We start from the raw sequence: 23548 nt of genomic DNA on the forward strand, positions 1-23548 counted from the left end.
CTCCACAGAGGTAACACAGGGCCCTGAGGTGCAGGGCCCATCTGTTGGAGGGGAGCTGTCTCTTGGTCTGAGCCCCCAGGTTCCCCCTGCCACCACCACCATCACTGTGCTCAGCACGTGGGCGGGGTCCAAGTACTGGCACTTTAACAACCGGCTGTTGGGGGACAAGCGATTCCAGGACTCGTTCCGTCGATTCTGGGCTGACTGGAGAAGGAAGCGGGGGGGCTTCCCCTCCTTGAGGCTATGGTGGGATGTGGGCAAGACTCACATCCAAGTCTTCTGTCAGGAGTATGCGAAGGGGCCAACCAAGAGTCGGGTAGCTGAGATCAGGCGCCTAGAGAGGGAGGTGCTCGACTTGGAGTCCTGCTTTGGTCATGCCGTCGCGGACCCTGCCCTGTGGCAGGCGTACAAAGAAACGGAAGCGTTGAGGGACCTGAGCTCATAGGGTCCCAAGGCACGTATGAGAGGTCGCGGATCCAGATCTTGGAAGATTTGGACCGCGCCTCACCCTTCTTCTACTCGCTGGAAAAATGGCGGGGGGTCCGTAAGCAGCTCGTTGAGGTGCTGGCCGACGACGGATCCTCCATCACGGATCCGGAGGGAATGGGCCTCCTGGTCCGTACTTATTACAGTGCGTTGTTCTCTCCGGATCCGTCCAGCGAGGACGTGCGCAGAGTTTTGTGGGAAGACCTGGCGATGTTCAGCCCGGAGGGCGTCAAAGGATTGGAGGCTCCAGTCACATGAGAGGAGCTGACCGGCGCCCTCCAGCTCTCGAGGGGCAAATCCCCGGGGCTGGACAGGCTGACCTGGAGTTCCTCAGGGCATTCTGAAATGTCCTGGGGGACGATTACGCACGGGTCCTGGGGGAAAGCCTGGCGACCGGGGAAATGCCCCTCTCATGGCACAGAGTGGTCATCGTCCTGCTGCCGAAGAGGGGTGATCTCCGCCTGCTTAAAAACTGGCGTCCGGTCTCCCTCCTCAGCACGGATTATAAGGTCTTTGCCCGGGCTATGTCTACCCGCCTAAGCTCTGTGCTGGCCCACATGATCCACCCCAACCAGTCCTATACAGTCCCAGGCCGGTCCATCCAGGACAACATACATCTGGTCCAGGACCCAATCAATCTTTCCCAGAGGACTGGTCTGTCGGTCGTCTTTCTCTCCCTCGATCAGGAGAAGACGTTCGACGGGGTGGACCATGAATACCTTTTCTGGACTTTGCGCGCATACTTTTATACGCCGCCACAGAGTGTCTGGTCAAAGTTAATGGGTCCTTGATGGCGCCCCTTCGCTTTGGGAGAGGAGTGCGTCAGGGATGCCCCATATCCGGCCAATTGTATACAATATGTGTGGAGCCGTTCCTGTGCCTGCTTCGCACGAGGTTGACGGGATTGCATCTGCGCGAGCCAACCATGCGGTCGTCCTCTCGGTTTATGCCGATGACTTGCTTCTCGCGGTCACAGATCCCGTTGACGTACGGAGGATGCGCGACTGCCAGCAGACCTTTTCTACCGCGTCCTCCGCAAAGATCAATTGGGAGAAATGTTCCGGACTCCTGGTGGGTCAGTGGCGGATGGACTCCCTGCCGGAGGAGTTGACGCCTTTTGCGTAGAGCACCACGTACCTCCTCTATCTGGGAGTCCACCTTAGCCCCGCTGAGGAAGCCTGGCCAGTTAACTTGCAGGAGTTGGAGGCGAAAGTCACCGCTCGGCTGGGGCGCTGGACAGGACTTTTTTTTTATTCATTCATGGGATGTGGGTGTCACTGGCCAGGCCACCATTTGTTGCCCATCCCTAATTGCCCTTGAGAAGTTGGTGGTGAGCTGCCTTCTTGAACCACTGCAGTCTATGTGGGGTAGGTACACCAACAGTGCTGTTAGGAAGGGAGTTCCAGGATTTTGACCCAGCGACAGTGAAGGAACGACGATATAGTTCCAAGTCAGGATGGTGTGTGACTTGGAGGGGAACTTGCAGGATGTGGTGTTCCCATGCATTTGCTGCCCTTGTCCTTCTCGTTGGTAGAGGTCACGGGTTTGGAAGGTTATGTCGAAGGAGCCTTGGTGAGTTGCTGCAGTGCATCTTGTAGATGGCGCACACTGCTGCCACTGTGCATCGGTGGTGCAGGGAGTGAATGTTTGTAGATGGGATGTCAATCAAGTGGCTGCTTTGTCCTGGATGGTGTCGAGCTTCTTGAGTGAAGTTGGAGCTGCACCCATCCAGGCAAGTGGAGAGTATTCCATCACACTCCTGACTTGTGCCCTGTAGATGGTGGACAGGCTCAGGAGGTGAGTTTCTTGCCGCAGGATTCCGAGCCTGTGACCTGCTCTTGGAGCCACGGTATTCACATGGCTACTCCAGTTCAGTTTCTGGTCAATGGTAACCCCTAGGATGTTGATAGTGGGGGATTCAGTGAGGGTAATGCCATTGAATGTCAAGGGGAGATGGTTAGATTGTCTCTTGTTGGAGAGGGTCATCGCCTGGCACTTGTGTGGCGCGGATGTTACTTGCCAATTATCAGCCCAAGCTCGAATATTGTCCAAGATTTGCTGCATTTCTATACGGACTGCTTCAGTATCTGAGGAGTTGCGAATGGTGCTGAACATTGTGCAATCATCAACGAACATCCCCACTTCTGACCTTATGACTGAAGGAAGGTCATTGATGAAACAGCTGAAGATGGTTGGGCCTTTGACACTACCCTGAGGAGCTCCTGCAGTGATGTCCCTGGACTCAGATGATTGACCTCCAACAACCACAACCATTTTCCTTTGCGCTCGGTATGACTCCAACCAGTGGAGAATTTTCCCCCGATTCCCATTGACCTCAGTTTTGCTCGGGCTCCTTGATGCCATACTCTGTCAAATGCTGCCTTGATGTCAAGGGCAGTCACTCTCACCTCACCTCTTGAGTTCAGCTCTTTTGTCCATGTTTGAACCAAGGCTGTAATGAGGTCAGGAGCTGAGTGGCCCTGGCGGAACCCAAACTGAGCGTCACTGAGCAGGTTATTGCTAAGCAAGTGCTGCTTGATGGCACTGTTGATGACACCTTCCATCATTTTACTGATGATTGAGAGTAGGCTGATGGGGCGGTAATTGGCCGGGTTGGGCTTGTCCTGCTTTTTGTGTACAGGACATACCTGGGCAATTTTCCACATTGCAGGGTAGATGCCAGTGTTGTAGCTGTACTGGAACAGCTTGGCTAGGGGCACGTCAAGTTCTGGAGCATAGGTCTTCAGTACTATTGCCAGAATATTGTCAGGGCCCATCGTCTTTGCAATATCCAGTGCCTTCAGTCGTTTCTTGATTTTTTTTTTATTATTCATTCACGGGGATGTGGGCGACGCTTGCCAGGCCAGCATTTATTGCCCATCCCTAATTGCCCTTGAGAAGTTGGTGGTGAGCTGCCTTCTTGAAACGCTGCAGTCCATGTGGGGTAGGTACACCCACAGTGCTGTTAGGAAGGGAGTTCCAGAATTTTGACCCAGCGACAGTGAAGGAACGGCGATATAGTTCCAAGTCAGGATGGTGTGTGACTTGGAGGGGAACTTGCAGGTGGTGGTGTTCCCATGTATTTGGTGCCCTTGTCCTTCTAGTTGGTAGAGGTCGCAGGTTTGGAAGCTGCTGTCTAAGTAGCCTTGGTGCATTGTTGCAGTGCATGTAGATTGTACACACTGCTGCCACTGTGCGTCGGTGGTGGAGGGACTGAATGTTACTAGATGGGTTGCTAATCAAGCGGGCTGCTTTGTCCTGGAGTGAATCAAATTGGCTGAAGTCTGGCATCTGTGATGATAGGGACTTCAGGAGGAGGCCGAGATGGATCATCAACTCAGCACTTCTGGCTGAAGATTGTTGCGACTGCTTCTGCCTTATCTTTCGCACAGATGTGCTGGGCTCCCCCATCATTGAGGAGCCACTTCCTCCAGTTAGTTGTGTAATTGTCCACCACCATTCATGACTGGATGTGGCAGGACTGTAGAGCTTAGATCTGATCCGTTGGTTATGGGATCACTTAGCTCTGTCTATTGCATGCTCCTTACGCAGTTTGGCATGCAGATAGTCCTGTTTTGCCGCTTCACCAGGTTGACACCTCATTTTGAGGTATGCCTGGTGCTGCTCCTGGCATGCCCTCCTGCACTATTCATTGAACCAGGGTTGGTCTCCTGGCTTGATGGTAATGGTAGAGTGGGGGATATGCCGGGCCATGAGGTTACAGATATTGATTGAGTACAATTCTACTGCTGCTGATGGCCGACAGCGCCTCATGGATGCCCAGTTTTGCTTTGCTAGATCTGTTCGAAATTTATCCTATTTAGCAGGGTGGTCGTGCCACACAACAGGAAGGAGGGTATCCTCAATGTGAAGGTGGGACTTCGTCTCCACAACGACAGTGCAGTGGTCACTCCTACCAATATTGTCATGGACAGATGCATCTGCGGCAGGCAGATTGGTGAGGACAAGGTCAAGTATGTTTTCTCCTCATATTGGTTCCCTCACCACCTGCCGCAGACCCAGTCTAGCAGCTATGTCCTTTAGGACTCGGCCAGCTCGGTCAGTAGTGGTGCTACCGAGCCACTCTTGGTGATGGAAATTGAAGTCTCCCATATAAGAGTGCATTCTGCGCCCTTGCCACCCTCAGTGCTTCCTCCAAGTGCTGTTCAACATGGAGGAATACTGACTCATCAGCTAAGGGAGGGTGGTAGGTGGTAAGCAGCAGGAGGTTTCCTTTTCCATAATAATAAAAGCAAAATACTGCGGATGCTGGAAATCTGAAATAAAAACAAGAAATGCTGGAACCACTCAGCAGGTCTGGCAGCGTCTGTGGAAAGAGAAGCAGAGTTAACGTTTCGGGTCAGTGACCCTTCATCAGAGTTCCGATGAAGGGTCACTGATCCGAAACATTAACTCTGCTTCTCTTCTCAACGATGCTGCCAGACCTGCTGAGTGGTTCCAGCATTTCTTGCTTCCTTGTCCATGTTTGACCTGATGCCATGAGAATTCATGGGGTCCAGAGTCGATATTGAGGACTCCCAGGAGAACTCCCTCCCTACTGTATACCACTATGCCGCCACCTCTGCTGGATCTGTCCTGCCGGTGGGACAGGACATACCCAGGGATGGTGATGGCAGAGTCTGGGACATTGTCTGTCAGGTATGATTCTGTGAGTATGACTATGTCAGGCTGTTGCTTGACTAGTCTGTGGGACAGCTCTTCCAACTTTGGCACAAGCCCCCAGATGTTAGTAAGGAGAACTTTGCAGGGTCGACAGGGCTGGGTTTGCTCTGAGTGTTTTCCTACAGGGGCCAAGCGCTGGTCATAAACCAACTGGTGGCCTCGATGCTGTGGTACCGGTTGGTCACTTTGGCCCCGCCCCTGCATTTGCCATCAAGATCCAGAAGAAACTTGTTGTTTTTTTCTGGGGCAAGAGGAAACGCTGGGTCTCTGCCATGGTCCTGAGTCTCCCGATCGAGGAGGGCGGCCAATGGCTGGTGTGCATCCGTGCCCAGGCTGTGACTGTCCACCTTCGGACCCTGCAGAGATACCTGTATGTCGAGCATCCTCCCAGATGGTGTGTGTTGGCTATGTATTTTTTCCACCAGTGTCACTGCTTTCAAGACGACATGCAGCTCCCGGTGGAGACCGTTAGCCACGCCTCTCTGAGGGAGTTGCCTGTGTTTTACTGGGATCTATTCCAAGTCTGGAACATGGTCGCCTCCAGTCAGGGCGCTCCTGCGCTGGTGGAGGAGAGCGCCTCGGCTCTCCGGGCGGCTGACTCTGGGGACGGACCGACCGGCGGAGGTATAGCCGAAGCCCCCGGGATGCCCCTCACTGCGGGTGGTGAGCGGGCTCGGGAGCGAGGAGCTGCTCATCGGACATAGGCCCCGAAATCCTCCTCGGGAGCCAGTCCCGCACAACCCAAGCTGCCTCTCGGAAATGCCCTCCATGCTGTTCCAATTGGCGCGGAGGGGTTTCCTGCACAGGCTGCTCCTGCACACTCTGCACTTCCTCGCCCTTGTCAGCCAGCCGGACACGCCCTGGTGATCCGTGTTGCCATCTGGCAGCGAGGGGAAACCCCAATGGAGGTCTCTCTACACGGGAGTCCTCCCCCTTTACATCGGAGAGGTGGGGTAGAGGGTGCTGCAGAGGGCAATCCCTTGCAATAGACTTTTTTAAGTAGGCTCAAGGACTCCCAGGCCGCCTGTAATTTCTGCGGCCTGGATGAGTCTGTGTTCCATGTATATATGGAGTATGCAAGTTTGCAGCGTATCTTTGAGTATTTGAAGGGGCTGCTCCTCAAGTGTTGGCTGCACTTCAGCCCCACGCTCCTGATTTTAGGGCGTGAGGAAGCGCGTGGGCCGGGAGGAGGATCTCCTCGTCGGTCTGCTCCTGGGCCTGGCCAAGGTGGCAATTCACAGGTCCAGGCTGCAGGCTGTCAGGGGTCTGCCCTCCCTGATAGCCTGCCCCTCTTCTGTGGTGACGTTCGCGCCTGGGCGTCCCTGGAGAAGGACCATGCGTTGTCGCTGGTACGCTTGAGGCCTTCCGCAACCGGTGGGCACCGCAGGAATTGGAGTGCAACGTCGACGCCGAGAATGGCATTTTGATTTGAGTTTTTTTTTTATTTCTTTGTTTTGAAAAAGTTTTTTTTTTCAAAGTATATAAAGAGGGCCTGAGGAATAAAGGCCCCCTCAACATAAAAAAAAGGGGGGAAAATGATCAGATACAGAGTAAAGCTCCCTCTACACTGTCCCATCAAACACTCTGAGGGCAGGCACAGCCCAAGTGGTTTTTGCTGGTGTTTATGCTCCACACAAGCCTCCTCCCACCCATCTTCATCTCACCGTTTCAGCATTTCCTTCCTCATGTGTTAATTTAGTTTCCCCTTAAATACAGCTGTGCTCACCTCAACCACTCCATGTGTTAGCAGGTTCCACATTCTAACCATTCTCTGAGGAAAGAATCTTTTCCTGAATTCCTTTATGATTTGTAGTTTTATGTTTATGGTCTGTGGTTTCAGTTCCCTCACATCTCCTGTACGTCTACACTACTGGATCCCTTCATAATTTTAAAGACCTCTATTGGGTCATCCCTCAGCCTTCTGTTTCTAGAGGGTAGAGCCCCAACCTGTTCAGCCTTTCCTGATAGATACATAGTAAAGCTCCCTCGACACTGTGCCATCAGTTTGATTGAAGACACATATCTGTAGGGAACCAGTTCAGAAACTGCTCCCCCAGCCTTACCTTCAGCTTTACCATTCCCATTGGTGCTGACACTTTATAAAATTACGAGTGTGCAGCTGCTGGAGGAGGTCAGTGAGAGGGGCTGGAGAGCACAGCTGGAGGCTGCTGTCTGGGTCCCCCATCCTGCCCGTATGGAGTGGTGACATGAGGATCCAGGATTACAGTTCTCCGGCTGATAAAGCAGCAGCTCATAAATTAAAAGACGAGAATATCTTACACTTTGAAAGGTCAGCAATGTCCAGCAAGTGACAGGACACTGGACCCAAAGTCTCACTACTTGTACCCGCCAGTGAGGCTGGCTTGTAAAAAGAGCAGCTTTACACTGCACACACTCCCATTCACAGAGCCAGAAAAACCACACACAGCATGTAGTACAATGGCATTTATTTACAAAGTCTGACTGGCTGCTGGAGTGTGTGATTTGCACGTTAGCCCCGCATTCTCCATATTTTCCGTCTCAGAGGCCTCACATTTGGCATTCATGTCTTTGGGTCACAACCAGCCAATATAGCAGCTTGATGGGTCCCAGTGATGGACAATAGATAGCCCAAGTCTCTCAGCCTCTGACATTCTTTGTACTTTCACCATCTCACTTGTGGCTTCTGCTGTCGTTCCCAAGGGTTTATCACTCTGAGCAGAAAGCACCGCAGGTGCAACGTTCAGCAGAGGCCTCTCTCTGCATGATGTTCTAGGCTTAGAATCAAAAAATGGTTACAGCACAGAAGGAGGCCATTCAGCCGGTCATGTACAACACTGACACAAGGCATGTGTGCTCAGTCAAACACACATATGGACACACACCACCACACATATAATGACACACACACACAACCACACACTTCATCTCATTGAAAAAGCAAAAAAGAATTCTAAGAGCAAATGAACAGTAACTGTGGGGCAAATAACTGCACATGGAGAGACAACGAAATGTAGAAATACAGTAGACATAGGGAATTTGATAGACAGGCATGATTGACTGGAATTTTACAGTGGGCGGACGGGAGCCGGACGCCGACGTAAATGTTGGTGACGACCCCGCTTCCGCCCAGCCTGGGGATCCGTCCCATATTTTACCGATCTCCAGGCTCTAATTGGCCCGAGACAGGACTTCCACCCACTTGAGGGAGGAGGTCCCGCCTCAGTGAGCTGCTGGCCAATCAGCGGACCAGCAGCTCTTAGTCTCAGCAGCGCCACCAGGTGCGGTGGCCACTGCTGGGACTGCAGCCCAGCCGATCTGATGGAGCCGTGTTATGCTCCTCTTGCTCAATGTGGGAGCTCAGGGACACGGCTGATGTCCCTGACTCCTTCACGTGCAGGAAGTGTGTCCAGCTGCAGCTCTTGTTAGACCGCATGACGGCTCTGGAGCTGCGGATGGACTCATTTTGGAGCATCCGCGATGCTGAGGAGGTCGTGGATAGCACGTTTAGTGAATTGGTCACACCGCAGATTAGGATTGCTGAGGGAGAAAGGGAATGGGTGACCAAAAGGCAGAGAAAGAGCAGGAAGGCAGCGCAGGTGTCCCCTGCGGTCATCTCCCTCCACAACAGGTATACCGTTTTGGATACTGTTGAGGGAGATGGCTCACCAGGGGAAGGCAGCAGTAGCCAGGTTCATGGCACCGTGGCTGGCTCTGCTGTTCAGAAGGGCGGCAAAAAGAGTGGAAGGGCTATAGTCATAGGGGATTCGATTGTAAGGGGAGTAGATAGGCGGTTCTGTGGTCGAAAACGAGACTCCCGAATGGTATGTTGCCTCCCAGGTGCACGGGTCAGGGATGTCTCAGATCGGCTGCAGAACATTCTGAAGGGGGAGGGTGAACAGCCAGTTGTTGTTGTGCACATAGGCACCAATGATATAGGTAAAAAACAGGATGAGGTCCTACAAGCAGAATTTAGGGACTTAGGAGCCAAGTTAAAAAGTAGGACCTCAGAGGTAGTAATCTCAGGATTGCTACCAGTGCCACGTGATAGTCAGAGTAGAAATAAAAGAATAGTCAGGATGAATGCGTGGCTTGAGAGATGGTGCAGGAGGGAGGGGTTCAGATTTTTGGGACATTGGGACCGGTTCTGGGGGAGGTGGGACTATTACAAATTGGACGGTCTACACCCGGGCCGGACTGGAACCAATGTCCTTGGGGGTGCTTTTGCTAACGCTGTTGGGGAGGGTTTAAACTAATGTGGCAGGGGGTTGGGAACCAAATGAGGAGGTCAGTGGACAGTAAGGAGGTAGTAACTAAAGCCTGTAAGGAACTAGATAATGAAGTCAGCGTGACTAAGGGAAAGAGGAGGCAGGGAGCAGATGATGAACGCAAAGGGACTGGTGATCTGAGGTGCATTTGTTTTAATGCAAGAAGTGTAGTAGGTAAGGCAGATGAACTTCGGGCTTGGATTAGTACCTGGGAGTATGATGTTATTGCTATTACTGAGACTTGGTTGAGGGAAGGGCATGATTGGCAACTAAATATCCCAGGATATCGATGCTTCAGGCGGGATAGAGAGGGAGGGAAAAGGGGTGGAGGAGTTGCATTACTGGTCAAAGAGGATATCACAGCTGTGCTGAAGGAAAGCACTATGGAGGACTCGAGCTGTGAGGCAATATGGGCAGAACTCAGAAATAGGAAGGGTGTGGTAACAATGTTGGGGCTGTACTACAGGCCTCCCAACAGCGAGCGTGAGATAGAGGTACAAATATGTGAACAGATTATGGAAAGATGTAGGAGCAACAGGGTGGTGGTGATAGGAGATTTTAATTTTCCCAACATTGACTGGGATTCACTTAGTGTTAGAGGTCTAGATGGAGCAGAATTTGTAAGGAGCATCCAGGAGGGTTTTCCAGAGCAGTATGTAAATAGTCCAACTCGGGAAGGGGCCGTACTGGACCTGGTGTTGGGGAATGAGCCCAGCCAGGTGGTTGAAGTTTCAGTAGGGGACTACTTTGGGAATAGTGATCACAATTCCGTAAGTTTTAGAATACTCATGGACAAAGACGAGAGAGTTCCTAAAGGAAGAGTGCTAAACTGGGGGAAGGCCAACTCTACCAAAATTCGGCAGGAGCTGGGGAATGTAGATTGGGAGCAGCAGTTTGAAGATAAATCCACATTTGATATGTGGGAGGCTTTTAAAGAGAGGTTGATTAGCGTGCAGGAGAGACATGTTCCTGTGAAAATGAGGGATAGAAATGGCAAGATTAGGGAACCATGGATGACAGGGGAAATTGTGAGACCAGCTAAGAGAACAAAGGAAGCATACATAAGGTCTAGGCGGCTGAAGAAAGACAAAGCTTTGGAAGAATATCGGGAATGTAGGACCAATCTGAAACGAGGAATTAAGAGGGCTAAAAGAGGTCATGAAATATCTTTAGCAAACAGGGTTAAGGAAAATCCCAAAGCCTTTTATTCATATATAAGGAGCAAGAGGGTAACAAGAGAAAGGATTGGCCCACTCAAGGACAAAGGAGGAAAGTTATGCGTGGAGTCAGAGAAAATGGGTCAGATTCTAAACGAGTACTTTGCATCGGGATTCACCGAGGAGAGGGACATGACGGATGTTGAGGTTAGGGACAGATGTTTGATTACTCTAGGTCAAGTCGGCATAAGGAGGGAGGAAGTGTTGGGTATTCTAAAAGGCATTAAGGTGGACAAGTCCCCAGGTCCGGATGGGATCTATCCCAGGTTACTGAGGGAAGCGAGAGAGGAAATAGCTGGGGCCTTAACAGATATCTTTGCAGCATCCTTAAACACAGGTGAGGTCCCGGAGGACTGGAGAATTGCTAATGTTGTCCCCTTGTTTAAGAAGGGTAGCAGGGATAATCCAGGTAATTATAGACCGGTGAGCCTGACGTCAGTGGTAGGGAAGCTGCTGGAGAAGATAGAACATAGAACATTACAGCGCAGTACAGGCCCTTCAGCCCTCGATGTTGCGCCGACCTGTGAAACCATCTGACCTACACTATTCCATTTTCATCCATATGTCTATCCAATGACCACTTAAATGCCCTTAAGGTTGGCGAGTCTACTACTGTTGCAGGCAGGGCGTTCCACGCCCCTACTACTCTCTGTGTAAAGAAACTACCTCTGACATCTGTCCTATATCTATCACCCCTCAACTTAAAGCTATGTCCCCTCGTGTTTGCCATCACCATCCGAGGAAAAAGGCTCTCACTATCCACCCTGTCCAACCCTCTGATTATCTTATATGTCTCTATTAAGTCACCTCTTCTCCTCCTTCTCTCTAACGAAAACAACCTCGTCTCTCAGCCTTTCCTCGTAAGACCTTCCCTCCATACCAGGCAACATCCTAGTAAATCTCCTCTGCACCTTTTCCAAAGCTTCCACATCCTTCCTATAATGCGGTGACCAGAACTGCACGCAATACTCCAGGTGCGGACGCACCAGAGTTCTGTACAGCTGCAGCATGACCTCGTGGCTCCTAAACTCGATCCCCCTACTAATAAAAGCTAACACACCATATGCCTTCTTAACAGCTCTATTAACCTGGGTGGCAACTTTCAGGGATTTATGTACCTGGAAAGCAAGATCTCTCTGCTCATCGACACTACCAAGATTCTTCCCATTAGCCCAGTATTCTGCAATCCTGTTACTCCTTCCGAAGTAAATCACCTCACACTTTTCCGCATTAAACTCCATTTGCCATCTCTCAGCCCAGCTCTGCAGCCTATCTCTGTCCCTCTGTAACCTACAACATCCTTCGGCACTATCCACAACTCCACCGACCTTCGTGTCATCCGCAAATTTACTAACCCACCCTTCTACACCCTCATCCAGGTCATTTATAAAAATGACAAACAGCAGTGGCCCCAAAACAGATCCTTGCGGTACACCACTAGAAACTATACTCCAGGATGAACATTTACCATCAGCCACCACCCTCTGTCTTCTTTCAGCTAGCCAATTTCTGATCCAAAGCACTAATTCACCTTCAATCCCATACTTCTGTATTTTCTGCAATAGCCTACCGTGGGGAACTTTATCAAACGCCTTACTGAAATCCATATAGACCACATCCACGGCTTTACCCTCATCCACCAGTTTGGTCACCTTGTCAAAAAACTCAATAAGGTTTGTGAGGCACGACCTACCCTTCACAAAACCGTGCTGACAATCTCTAATGAACTTATTCTTTTCAAGATGATTATAAATCCTATCTCTTATAACCTTTTCCAACATTTTACCCACAACCGAAGTAAGGCTCACAGGTCTATAATTACCAGGGTTGTCTCTACTCCCCTTCTTGAACAAGGGGACAACATTTGCTATCCTCCAGTCTTCCGGCAGTACTCCTGTCGACAATGACGACATAAAAATCAAGGACAAAGGCTCTGCAATCTCCTCCCTGGCTTCCCAGAGAATCCTAGGATAAATCCCATCTGGCCCAGGGGACTTATCTATTTTCACTCTTTCCAAAATTGCTAATACCTCCTCCTTGTGAACCTCAATCCCATCTAGCCGAGTAGTCTGTATCTCAGTATTCTCCTCGACAACATTTTCTTTCTCCACTGTAAATACTGACGAAAAATATTCATTTAACACTTCCCCTATCTCCTCCGATTCCACACACAACTTCCCACTACTATCCTTGATTGGCCCTAACCTATCTCCAGTCATTCTTTTATTCCTGATATACCTATAGAAAGCCTTAGGGTTTTCTTTGATCCTATCCGCCAATGACTTCTCGTGTCCTCTCCTTGCTCTTCTTATCTCTCCCTTTAGATCCTTCCTGGCTAGCTTGTAACTCTCAAGCGCCCTAACTGAGCCTTCACGTCTCATCCTAACATAAGCCTTCTTCTTCCTCTTGACAAGCTCTTCAACTTCTTTAGTAAACCACGGCTCCCTCGCTCGACAACTTCCTCCCTGCCTGACAGGTACATACTTATCAAGGACACGCAGTAGCTGCTCCTTGAATAAGCTCCACATTTCGATTGTGCCCATCCCCTGCAGTTTCCTTCCCCATCCTACGCATCCTAAATCTTGCCTAATCGCATCATAATTTCCTTTCCCCCAGCTATAATTCTTGCCCTGCTGTATATGCCTGTCCCTGCCCATTGCTAAGGTAAACCTAACCGAATTGTGATCACTATCACCAAAGTGCTCACCAACTTCTAAATCTAACACCTGGCCGGGTTCATTACCCAGTACCAAATCCAATGTGGCATCGCCCCTGGTTGGCCTGTCTACATACTGTGTCAGAAAACCCTCCTGCACACACTGGACAAAAACTGACCCATCTAAAGTACTCGAACTATAGTATTTCCAGTCAATATTTGGAAAGTTAAAGTCCCCCATAACAACTACCCTGTTACTCTCGCCCCTGTCGAGAATCATCTTCGCTATCCTTTCCTCTACATCTCTGGAACTATTTGGAGGTCTATAGAAAACTCCCAACAGGGTGACCTCTCCTCTCCTGTTTCTAACCTCGGCCCAGACTACCTCAGTAGACGAGTCCTCAAACGTCCTTTCTGCCGCTGTGATACTTTCCTTGATTAACAATGCCACACCCCCCCCCCTCTTTTACCATCTTCTCTGTTCTGAGTGAAACATCTAAATCCCGGAACGTGCAACATCCATTCCTGTCCCTGCTCTACCCATGTCTCTGAAATGGCCACAACATCGAGATCCCAGGTACCAACCCATGCTGCAAGCTCACCCACCTTATTCCGGATGCTCCTGGCGTTGAAGTAGACACATTTTAAACCAAGCTCTTGCTTGCCAGTGCCCTCTTGTGTCCTTATAACCTTATCCCTGACCTCACTACTCTCAACATCCTGCACACTGGAACTACAATTTAGGTTCCCATCCCCCTGCTGAATTAGTTTAAACCCCCCCGAAGAGCACTAGCAAATCTCCCCCCCAGGATATTGGTACCCCTCTGGTTCAGGTGAAGACCATCCTGTTTGTAGAGGTCCCACCTCCCCCAGAAAGAGCCCCAATTATCCAGGAAACCAAAACCCTCCCTCCAACACCATCCCTGCAGCCACAAGATACTGAGGGATAGGATCTATTCCCATTTGGAAGAAAATGGGCTTATTAGTGATGGGCAACATGGTTTTGTGCAGGGAAGGTCATGTCTTACCAACTTAATAGAATTCTTTGAGGAAGTGACAAAGTTGATTGATGAGGGAAGGGCTGTAGATGTCATATACATGGACTTCAGTAAGGCGTTTGATAAGGTTCCCCATGGTAGGCTGATGGAGAAAGTGAAGGCGCATGGGGTCCAGGGTGTACTAGCTAGATGGATAAAGAACTGGCTGGGCAACAGGAGACAGAGAGTAGCAGTGGAAGGGAGTTTCTCAAAATGGAGACGTGTGACCAGTGGTGTTCCACAGGGATCCGTGCTGGGACCACTGTTGATTGTGATATACATAAATGATTTGGAGGAAAGTATAGGTGGTCTGATTAGCAAGTTTGCAGACGACACTAAGATTGGTGGAGTAGCAGATACTGAAGGGGACTGTCAGAGAATACAGCAGAATATAGATAGATTGGAGAGTTGGGCAGAGAAATGGCAGATGGAGTTCAATCCGGGCAAATTCGAGGTGATGCATTTTGGAAGATCCAATTCAAGAGTGAACTATACAGTAAATGGAAAAGTCCTGGGGAAAATTGATGTCCAGAGAGATTTGGGTGTTCAGGTCCATTGTTCCCTGAAGGTGGCAACGCAGGTAAATAGAGTGGTAAAGAAGGCATACGCCATGCTTTCCTTCATCGGACAGGGTATTGAGTACAAGAGTTGGCAGGTCATGTTACAGTTGTATAGGACTTTGGTTCGGCCACATTTGGAATACTGCGTGCAGTTCTGGTCGCCACATTACCAAAAGGATGTGGATGCTTTCGAGAGGGTGCAGAGGAGGTTCACCAGGATGTTGCCTGGTATGGAGGGCGCTAGCTATGAAGAGAGATTGAGTAGATTAGGATTGTTTTCATTAGAAAGGCGGAGGTTGAGGGGGGACCTGATTGAGGTGTACAAAATCATGAGAGGTATCGACAGGGTGGATAGCAAGAAGCTTTTTCCCCAGAGTGGGGGATTCAAATACTAGGGGTCACGAGTTCAAAGTGAGAGGGGAAAAGTTTAGGGGGGATATGTTTGGAAAGTTCTTTACGCAGAGGGTGGTGGGTGCCTGGAACGCGTTGCCAGCGGAGGTGGTGGATGCGAACACGATAGCGTCTTTTAAGATATATTTAGACAGATACATGAATGGGCAGGAAGCAAAGAGATACAGACCCTTAGAAAATAGGCGACATGTTTAGGTAGAGGATCTGGATCGGCGCAGGCTTGGAGGGCCGAAGGGCCTGTTCCTGTGCTGTAATTTTCTTTGTTCTTTGAGAGAGTAGGTAAGTTTGGGTTGCCTCACCAGGGGGATCGGTCATGCCCTGGTGAGGCTCGGGTTGTTATTTGGCGGGGGGGGGGGGGGGTGGCATCTTGGATCCTGGGGATGGGTTGGGAGGCAGGGGCGGCCCTCAATCGGGCACCCTGTGCCCGACTGCCATGCTCCCCAACCCCCCGGGGCACGGAAAGGTTGGCAGCTATCGCTGGGCGGCCTTTCATGTCCCCAGCACACCTGCTTGCCATGGGGAAAATACCCATGGAGGCGGGAAAGGGCCTTTAAGTGGCCGTTAAGTGGCCACCGAAGGGTCTTGATTGGCCTCGGGCAGGCGGGCCGTTTCACACCCCCCGCTGCCTCCACCGGATCTCCGGAAACTTGTTCGGAGATGGAATCGGGGCGGGTAGGCCTCCTGGAGCCTGCCGCTCAATTTTACGCTGCCCCCACGCCACCATCCAACCCACTGGGGTGGCGTAAAATTCCGGCCATTGCAACTACTGATGAGAGTGTTTCTTCTGTGGTGCCAGTGTAAAGGACATCACTATGCAGGTGCAGAATATTTTGCAAGGAGAGGATGGAGACCTTAATATTCCTGGCGACAAGCTGTTCAGGAAAGATAGGGAAGTATAAAAAGATGTGGGGCGTGTGATGGGAGTGGCAGAATTGATCAAATAAACTAAAGACAGAATCTAGTTGGTGAACATTAAGGAACAATAGAGGAGCTATTACATTACAGGCTGTATACTCTTGGCCTCCAAATAGTGGGAAGGAGATGGAGGAGAAAATCTGAAGGCAAATTGCAGAAAGATGCAGGAATTACAAAGTAATGATAAAAGGGGGCTTCAATTATCCTGATATAGATTGGGATTGTAAAAGTGTAAAGGGAAAAGAGGGATGGAATTCCTGAAATGCTTCCAGGAGATATTTCTTGATCAGTGTGTTTCCAGCCCAATGAGGAAGAAAGCAGTGCTGGATCTAGTGCTGGGAATGCAGTTGACAAGTGCAGCATGCTTCAGTGGGGTGCATTTGGGAAACAGTGATCATAATATTATCAGGTTTAGAACAGTTATGGAAAAGGAGAAGGAAAAATCATGTGTGAAAATATTCATTTGGAGGAGGGCTAACTTCAGTGTGTTATAAAGGGATCCTTCACAGTTGTATAGGAAACAATGACTGGCAGAGAAAACACTAAATGGGCAATGAGACGTCTTTCAAAGAGGAGATAGTTCAGGCACAGACTAGACACATTCCTATGATAGGGAAAGGAAGGGCATCCAAAACTAGAGATCCCTGGATGAATAAAGATATAGAGATTAAAATGAAACAGAAAAAGGAAGCTTATGATAACTGTCAGTTTCATATTTCAGTAGAGAACCAAATCAAACACAGAGGAGAACAGAAAAACGAAAGAAGAGAAGCAGAGTGTATAAGAATAGATTAGTGACTAATGTAGAAAGGAAACTTTTATAAACATAGAAATAGTAAAAGGGTAGCATGAGGCCAATTATGGACTAAAACGATCTTTATGTGGAGGCAGAGGTATGAAATGAGTATTTTGCATCTGACTTCACTAAAGAAGATGTTGCCAATATAAAAGAGGAAAGGAATTGAATAGGATAAAAAGAGATTAAAAGGTATTTCGAAGGCTGTCAGGATTCGAAGTTGGAAAGTCACTTGGTCTGGATGGGATGCATCCGAGGTTGCTGAAGGAAGTAAGGGTGGAAACTGGGGAGTTCCTGGCTACAACTTTCCAATCCTCACTTGGTATGAGAATGGTCCCAGAGGACTGGAGGATTCCAAATGTTACACCTCTGTTCAAAAAAGGGGAAGAGGCATAAACACTGTAAAGACAGGCCAGTCAGCCCAATGATGGGGAAACTTTGAGAAACATTATTCTGGGACAAAATTAATTCGCACTTGGTAAAATATGGGTTAATAAATGAAATCCAACAGGGATTTGTTAAGAGGCAAATCGTGTTTGACTAACTGGATAGAGTTATTTGATGAATTAAAGGAGAGGCTTGGTGATGGTAATGTGGTTGATGCTTTATTTATGGACTTTCAAACATTGGATGAAGTAGCACATACTAAACTTGTCAGCAACATTAAAGCCCATGGATAAAGGGACAGCAGCTGCAGGGATACAAAATTGAATAAGGGACAGAAAGCAGAGAATAGTGCTGAACAGTTGTTTCTCAGACTAGGGGGAAGTAAACAGTGGTGTTTCCCAGATATTAAGACCACTGCTCTTTTTGATATATATTGATGGCCTGGTCTTAAATATACAGGACATTAGTTCAAAGACTGAAGATGACATGTAGCTTGGCAATGTAGTAAACAGTGAAGTGGACAGACTTCAGAAGGACATAGACAAACTGGTAAAACAGACAGACACATGACAGATGAAGGTTGATGCAGGGGAAGCGTGAATGATATATTTTGGAAGGAAGAATGAGGAGAGACAAAATAAACTAAATGGTTGAATTTTAAAGTGCTGCAGGAGCAGAGAGACCTAGGGGTGTACATACACAAGCCTTTGAAGGTGTTAGGACATTTGAAAATGCTGGTCCAAAGGCAGACGGAATTCCTGGCTTTATGAATACAGTACAAAAGATCAGGCATTATTTCACTGAATGGTGGAGCAAGTTCGAGGGGCCATAAAATCTACTCCTGTTCTTATGTTCTTATAGTGAAGAAGTTATGCTAAACCTTTATAACACACTTGTTTAGGCCCCAGCTGGAGTTTTGTGGCTAATTCTAGGCACCACATTTTAGGAAGGAAGCAAAAGCCTTAACAGTATACAGAGAAGGTTTATTAGAATGGTACCAGGGATGAAAGACAACAATTATTTGGACAGACTGGAGAAATTTGGATTGTCCTGTTTAGAGCAGAGAATGTTAAAAGGAGATTTGGTAGAGGTTTTCAAAATCATGAAGGGTTTTGATAGCGTAAATAAAGAGAAACTGTTTTCAGTGGCAGAAGGGTCAGAGCTCACAGATTGAAGATAATTGGTGAAAGAAGCAGAGGAGACTGAAAGAAAATATTTTTTATGCACCAAGTTGTTATCATCTGGAATGCGTTGCCTGAAAGGGTGGTGGAAACACATTCAATAACAATTTTCAAAAGGAATTGGATAAGCACTTCAAGTGGACAAAATTTGCAGTGCTATGGGAAAGAGCAGGGAAGTGAATCTAATTGGATAGCTCTTTCAAAGAGCTGGCACAGGAATGATGGACCGAATGGCCTATTTTTGTGCTGTATCATTCAATGATTCGATGATTTATCCGCCTTTGTTCCATATTCCTTGATAACCTTAGCAAACAAAAAACTATTGATCTCAGTCTTGAAAGTTCCAACTGATCCTCAGCATCTGCAGGTGAGCGACTCCAGAACAAGGAAATACAATCTTTCAATTAGAGCTAAGCTATTCAAGGATGAAATCAGGAAGCACCTTTTCACACAAGGGGTAGTGGATATCTGCAAATCTCTCCCCACACTAAATTCTCTGGATGCTGAGGATCATTTGGAGATGGAATTTTCTTTGGTCAGGTTATCAAGGAATGTGGAGCAAAGGCAGATAAATCATAGAATCATTAAATTGTCACAGCACAAAAGTAGGCCATTCAGCCCATCGTGCTCATTGATGGAGATGTACTGGCCCTGTCAGGATGAGTAGAATTGGACACAAGACAGGGAAAATAGAGGAGAGGCGATGAAAGAAGATGGCATTTTCAATGGTGTCAGCTACTACAAACAGGATAAGGAAGAAGAATGCAGAAGGCATTATTTGTGACTTTAGCCACGGAATTCTCAGTGCTGTGAGAAGGGAGGATGCCAGAGTAAAGGCATTCCAATAGGGAGTTTCAGGAGAGATGGGTACAGAGCTGAGGTGACAATACATTCAAGGGCCTTACAGAAGGGAGGTTAGTGATGGGATGAGGAGGAGGGAGGTGGGTAGTGGTTTAAATTAATGATGGCTCTGATTGGCTTGGAATTGTTTGGATTAGGTCAGTGATAGCATGGTTTGATTTAGTGCGAACACAGTTTGGTTTGGACCAATTTGGATTGGATTCACTGATGGCACAGATTGGTTTAGATTGATTCATTGATGGCAAGGATTGGTTTGGTGAAGGTGCTGCAGGTTCCAGTGGGGGTACCTCCTTTCTCTCCCTCTCCATTCCAGCTTGCAAGGTTCAAACCCTGCCTGCTGACTGTGGCCATCTCTGCCAGACTCCAGCTACAAACAGGAAATCATCTCCTTCACTGTCTCCATGAGACCCATCGAACCAGTCATCTATCTCTTCAAACCAGAAACATCAAGACCACCGAATTCAGCTGGAAGCCAGCCAAATCACCAAACTTCCCAGACTGTATACCCTTTTTATCTATGGACTCGAACTTGATCAATCTACCCTTCCCCTATTTGTGTGAGTGGACCTGAAGTGTGTGTGTGAAAGTTGGAGTGTAGTTTATTGTTTTACTTAGATCAGTTATAATTTTTTTTTATTCATTCATGGGATGTGGGCGTCGCTGGCCAGGCCAGCATTTATTGCCCATCCCTAATTGCCCTAACTGAATGGCTTGGTAGGTCATTTCAGAGGGCATGTAAGAGTCAACCACATTGCTGTGGGTCTGGAGTCACATGTAGGCCAGACCAGGTAAGGACAGCAGATTTCCTTCCCTAAAGGACATTAGTGAACCAGATAGGTTTTTACAACAATCGACAATGGTTTCGTGGCCATCATTAGACTTGCTTTTTAATTCCAGATTTATTAATTGAATTCAAATTCCACCTTTTGCTGTGGTGGGATTTGAACCCATGTCCCCAGAGCAATACCCTGGGTCTCTGGGTTACTAGTCCAGTGATAATACCACTACGCCACTGCCTCCCCTTTATTATAATAAAGTATAATAAAGTTAACCTCTTTGTTAAATTCAAGAAAACCTGTCCGATTGGTTCTTTTTATGATCAAAGCATGTAAATAATCAAACACCCACTGAATTGGCAAGTACATCCACTTTAAAAAAGAATTAAACCTGTTGTGGTGAAACAAGGAGAAAGAAAAGAAGAAAGCCCTTCAATCCCTCCTCACCTGATCGGAACAAACCCCAGAATCCAGAGTCTTTTTTGGGAAGAAAGTTCAAGACTTCCATTGCTGTTAGTGTGAAAAAGTGCCTCCTCATTCCACGCCTAAACGGCCCAGCTCTAATTTTAACATTGTGCCTCCTTGCTCTGGATTCCCCACCAGTGGAAATAGCTTCTTTCTATCAACTATAGTGAATCCTTTTAACATCTCAAACACCTCAACCTTCTAACTTCAAGGGAATAGAAGCCAAATTTATGGAACCAATACTGAGGAATCCCAGGACTCCCTCCCGACTGTATACCCACTGTTTACAACCATACCTAATAATTTAACTCTTTAAGCCCTGGTATAATTCTGCTGAATCTGTTTTATTTCCTTCAAGACCAATATATCATTCCTGATGTGTGATTCACAAAACTGAACCCAGGACTCCAGATGGGATCTGACCAAGGTTCAGTACAACTGAAGTGTCACTTCCTCACTTTTGCATTCTAATCCTTTTGAGATGAAGGCCAACATTCCATTACAACTTTTGATTACATTTTCTAGCTGTTTACCAGCTTTTAGTGACTTGTCACCTAAATCCCTTTGGTACATCACTGCTCCTAGTCTCCCACTTTAAAAAGAATATTCATTTATTTAGAGATACCGCACTGAAACAGGCGCTTCGGCCCACCGAGTCTGTGCCGACCAACAACCACCCATTTATACTAACCCTACAGTAATCCCATATTCCCTATCACCTCCCTACACTAGGGGCAATTTACAATGGCCAATTTACCTATCACCTGCAAGTCTTTAGATGTGGGAGGAAACCTGAGCACCCGGCGAAAACCCACGCAGACACAGGGAGAACTTGCAAACTCCGCACAGGCAGTACCCAGAATCGAACCCGGGTCCCTGGAGCTGTGAGGCTGCGGTGCTAACCACTGCGCCACTGTACCGCCCATTCTGATTGGTCTCTCTCAGATCCAAAGTGGATTAGCTCACACTTCTCCATACTGAACACCATCTGCCACATTTTTGCCCACTCACTTAACCTGTCTATGTCTCTTTGTCACTTCCTGCTCCCATCTGCACAACTTACAGTGTCTTTAACTTAGTGTCATTTGCAAACTTGAATATACAACTCTCTATTCCTTCATTCAGGTCTTTGATATAATATGGTGAGAAGTTGAGGCCCCACTACAGATCCCTGGGGAACACCACTTGTCACATTCTGCCAGAGGGCATTCCCTTTATCCCTAATCTCTGTTTCCCAACTCCCAAACACAGGGTTACCTCCAATCCCAGAGCCCTAACACATACGAATAATCACTTATGTGGAACACATCAAGTGCCTCTGGAAGTGCATATATAGACAATATCCATAGATGTTCCTCTGTTCACCTCATTAGTGACCTCCTCAAAAAGATCCACTCAGTTAGTCAGCATAATTTATCCATCACAAATCCTGATGACTCTCTTGCCAGCTCAGACTCCAGCTGGTGTACTCTGGGTTGGTCTGGGTGCATGCTGTGGTCATTACTGTAACCAAACCAGCAAACCAGAGTCAATGAGTTACGGTTACATTCAATAAATCTGGTGGGCTGGCCCCAGAAAAAATTATTATGAAAACCTCCTGGAATGTTGTAAAAGCCCAACTGGTTCACTTGTATCCTTCAAGGAAGGGAACCTGCAGTCCTTACCCAGTCTGGCCTATATGTCACTCTGGTCCAACAGAACGGGTTGAATTTTACCAGCCCCTCGATGCCACGAGTTGTGGCGCGGGGTCTGGTAAAATGCTGAGGGGAGAAGCCCGCATCGCCCCGAGACGTCGAGAAGGGCCCACCGCATATTACCGGCAGTGGTGGGACCTCGGTGTGGCACCCCACCGAACGGCGGCGGCACCACAATTAGCATATGGTAAAGAGTAGTTACCTTTGCTGGTTATGCAGCCTGCCACCTCTCCACTGACACTTCCGTATTTTCCAATGAACGGGAGGCCATCATGGGCCATCCCATTCACGATTTGAAAAGCCGGCGGGTCCTCAGAGGCAGAAGTTGTCGCCAGCAAAGGTAAGTTCTGTTATTCAGGGGTCTCACTCTGCATTACGGAAGGGAGGAGGGATGGGGGATATTCAGGGGTCTCACTCTGCATTACAGAAGGGAGGGGGGATATTCAGGGGTCTCACTCTGCATTACGGGAGGGAGGGGGGATATTCAGGGGTCTCACTCTGCATTACGGAAGGGAGGAGGGAGGGGAGATATTCAGGGGTCTCACTCTGCATTACGGAAGGGAGGAGGGAGTGGAGGATACACAGAGGTCTCACTCTGCATTCTGGTAGGGAGGTGGTCTGGGATTACTGGGGGGAAAGCTGTACTGGCATGAAGGGAGGTACCATGTACCATCCCTCCATTAACAATGTAAGCTCTGTGTTTGTGAGGGGCCAATGGAATACTAGGCACCCTGTGTGGGGGGGGTGCCAGAAAGGGCAGGAGCATTAAGGTTATATTGATGGTGAGGGTAATCGATTCAGCTGGTGGGATCTTGATGTGGTCATGCTGTGCCAGTCTGAGCGTTGGCCAAGATGGGCAATGCCGTGGCACACCACATAGTTGATCCAGGAAAGCAGCTGATGTACCCGTCAACCCCAATCCCTGCCCTATTAGGGACCTTTGAATACATGCAGGGTTCAACTTTATTTATCACATGGAAATAGGTATGGCTCATCCTACATTGTGTTATCCTCTGCATGTGAGGATCCGTATGCGCCAGAGGCAATATCAACAGGCAGGTGCGATCCACGTACAGGCCCCCGGTCGTGAGCAGCAGTCCCCAAGGAGAGCGCGCCATTACGTTTGCCGTGCATCTACAGGCCCCACATGATATGCCATCGGATGTCAGAGCACCA

At 48.4% G+C, this 23548-nt stretch overlaps 1 protein-coding gene across 8 annotated transcripts in view; it reads right to left on the bottom strand.

Annotated features, from left to right (window-relative positions):
- Positions 1 to 7601: 7601 nt before the first annotated feature.
- Positions 7602 to 23548, bottom strand: part of LOC137368898 (uncharacterized) — a 140136-nt gene continuing 124189 nt past the window's right edge. For 7 of the 8 annotated variants that reach the window (XM_068029154.1, XM_068029159.1, XM_068029158.1 and 4 more), the window contains one exon: positions 7602 to 7925. The gene's annotated coding sequence lies outside the window, so the exon portion shown is untranslated. Of the gene's footprint in view, positions 7926 to 21745; positions 22182 to 23548 lie in introns of those variants that run through there. The other variant, XM_068029152.1, reaches the window with a different exon arrangement.

This window comes from Heterodontus francisci, chromosome 4, assembly GCF_036365525.1.
Source record: "Heterodontus francisci isolate sHetFra1 chromosome 4, sHetFra1.hap1, whole genome shotgun sequence".
In the NCBI taxonomy this organism is placed as follows: Eukaryota; Metazoa; Chordata; class Chondrichthyes; order Heterodontiformes; family Heterodontidae; genus Heterodontus; species Heterodontus francisci.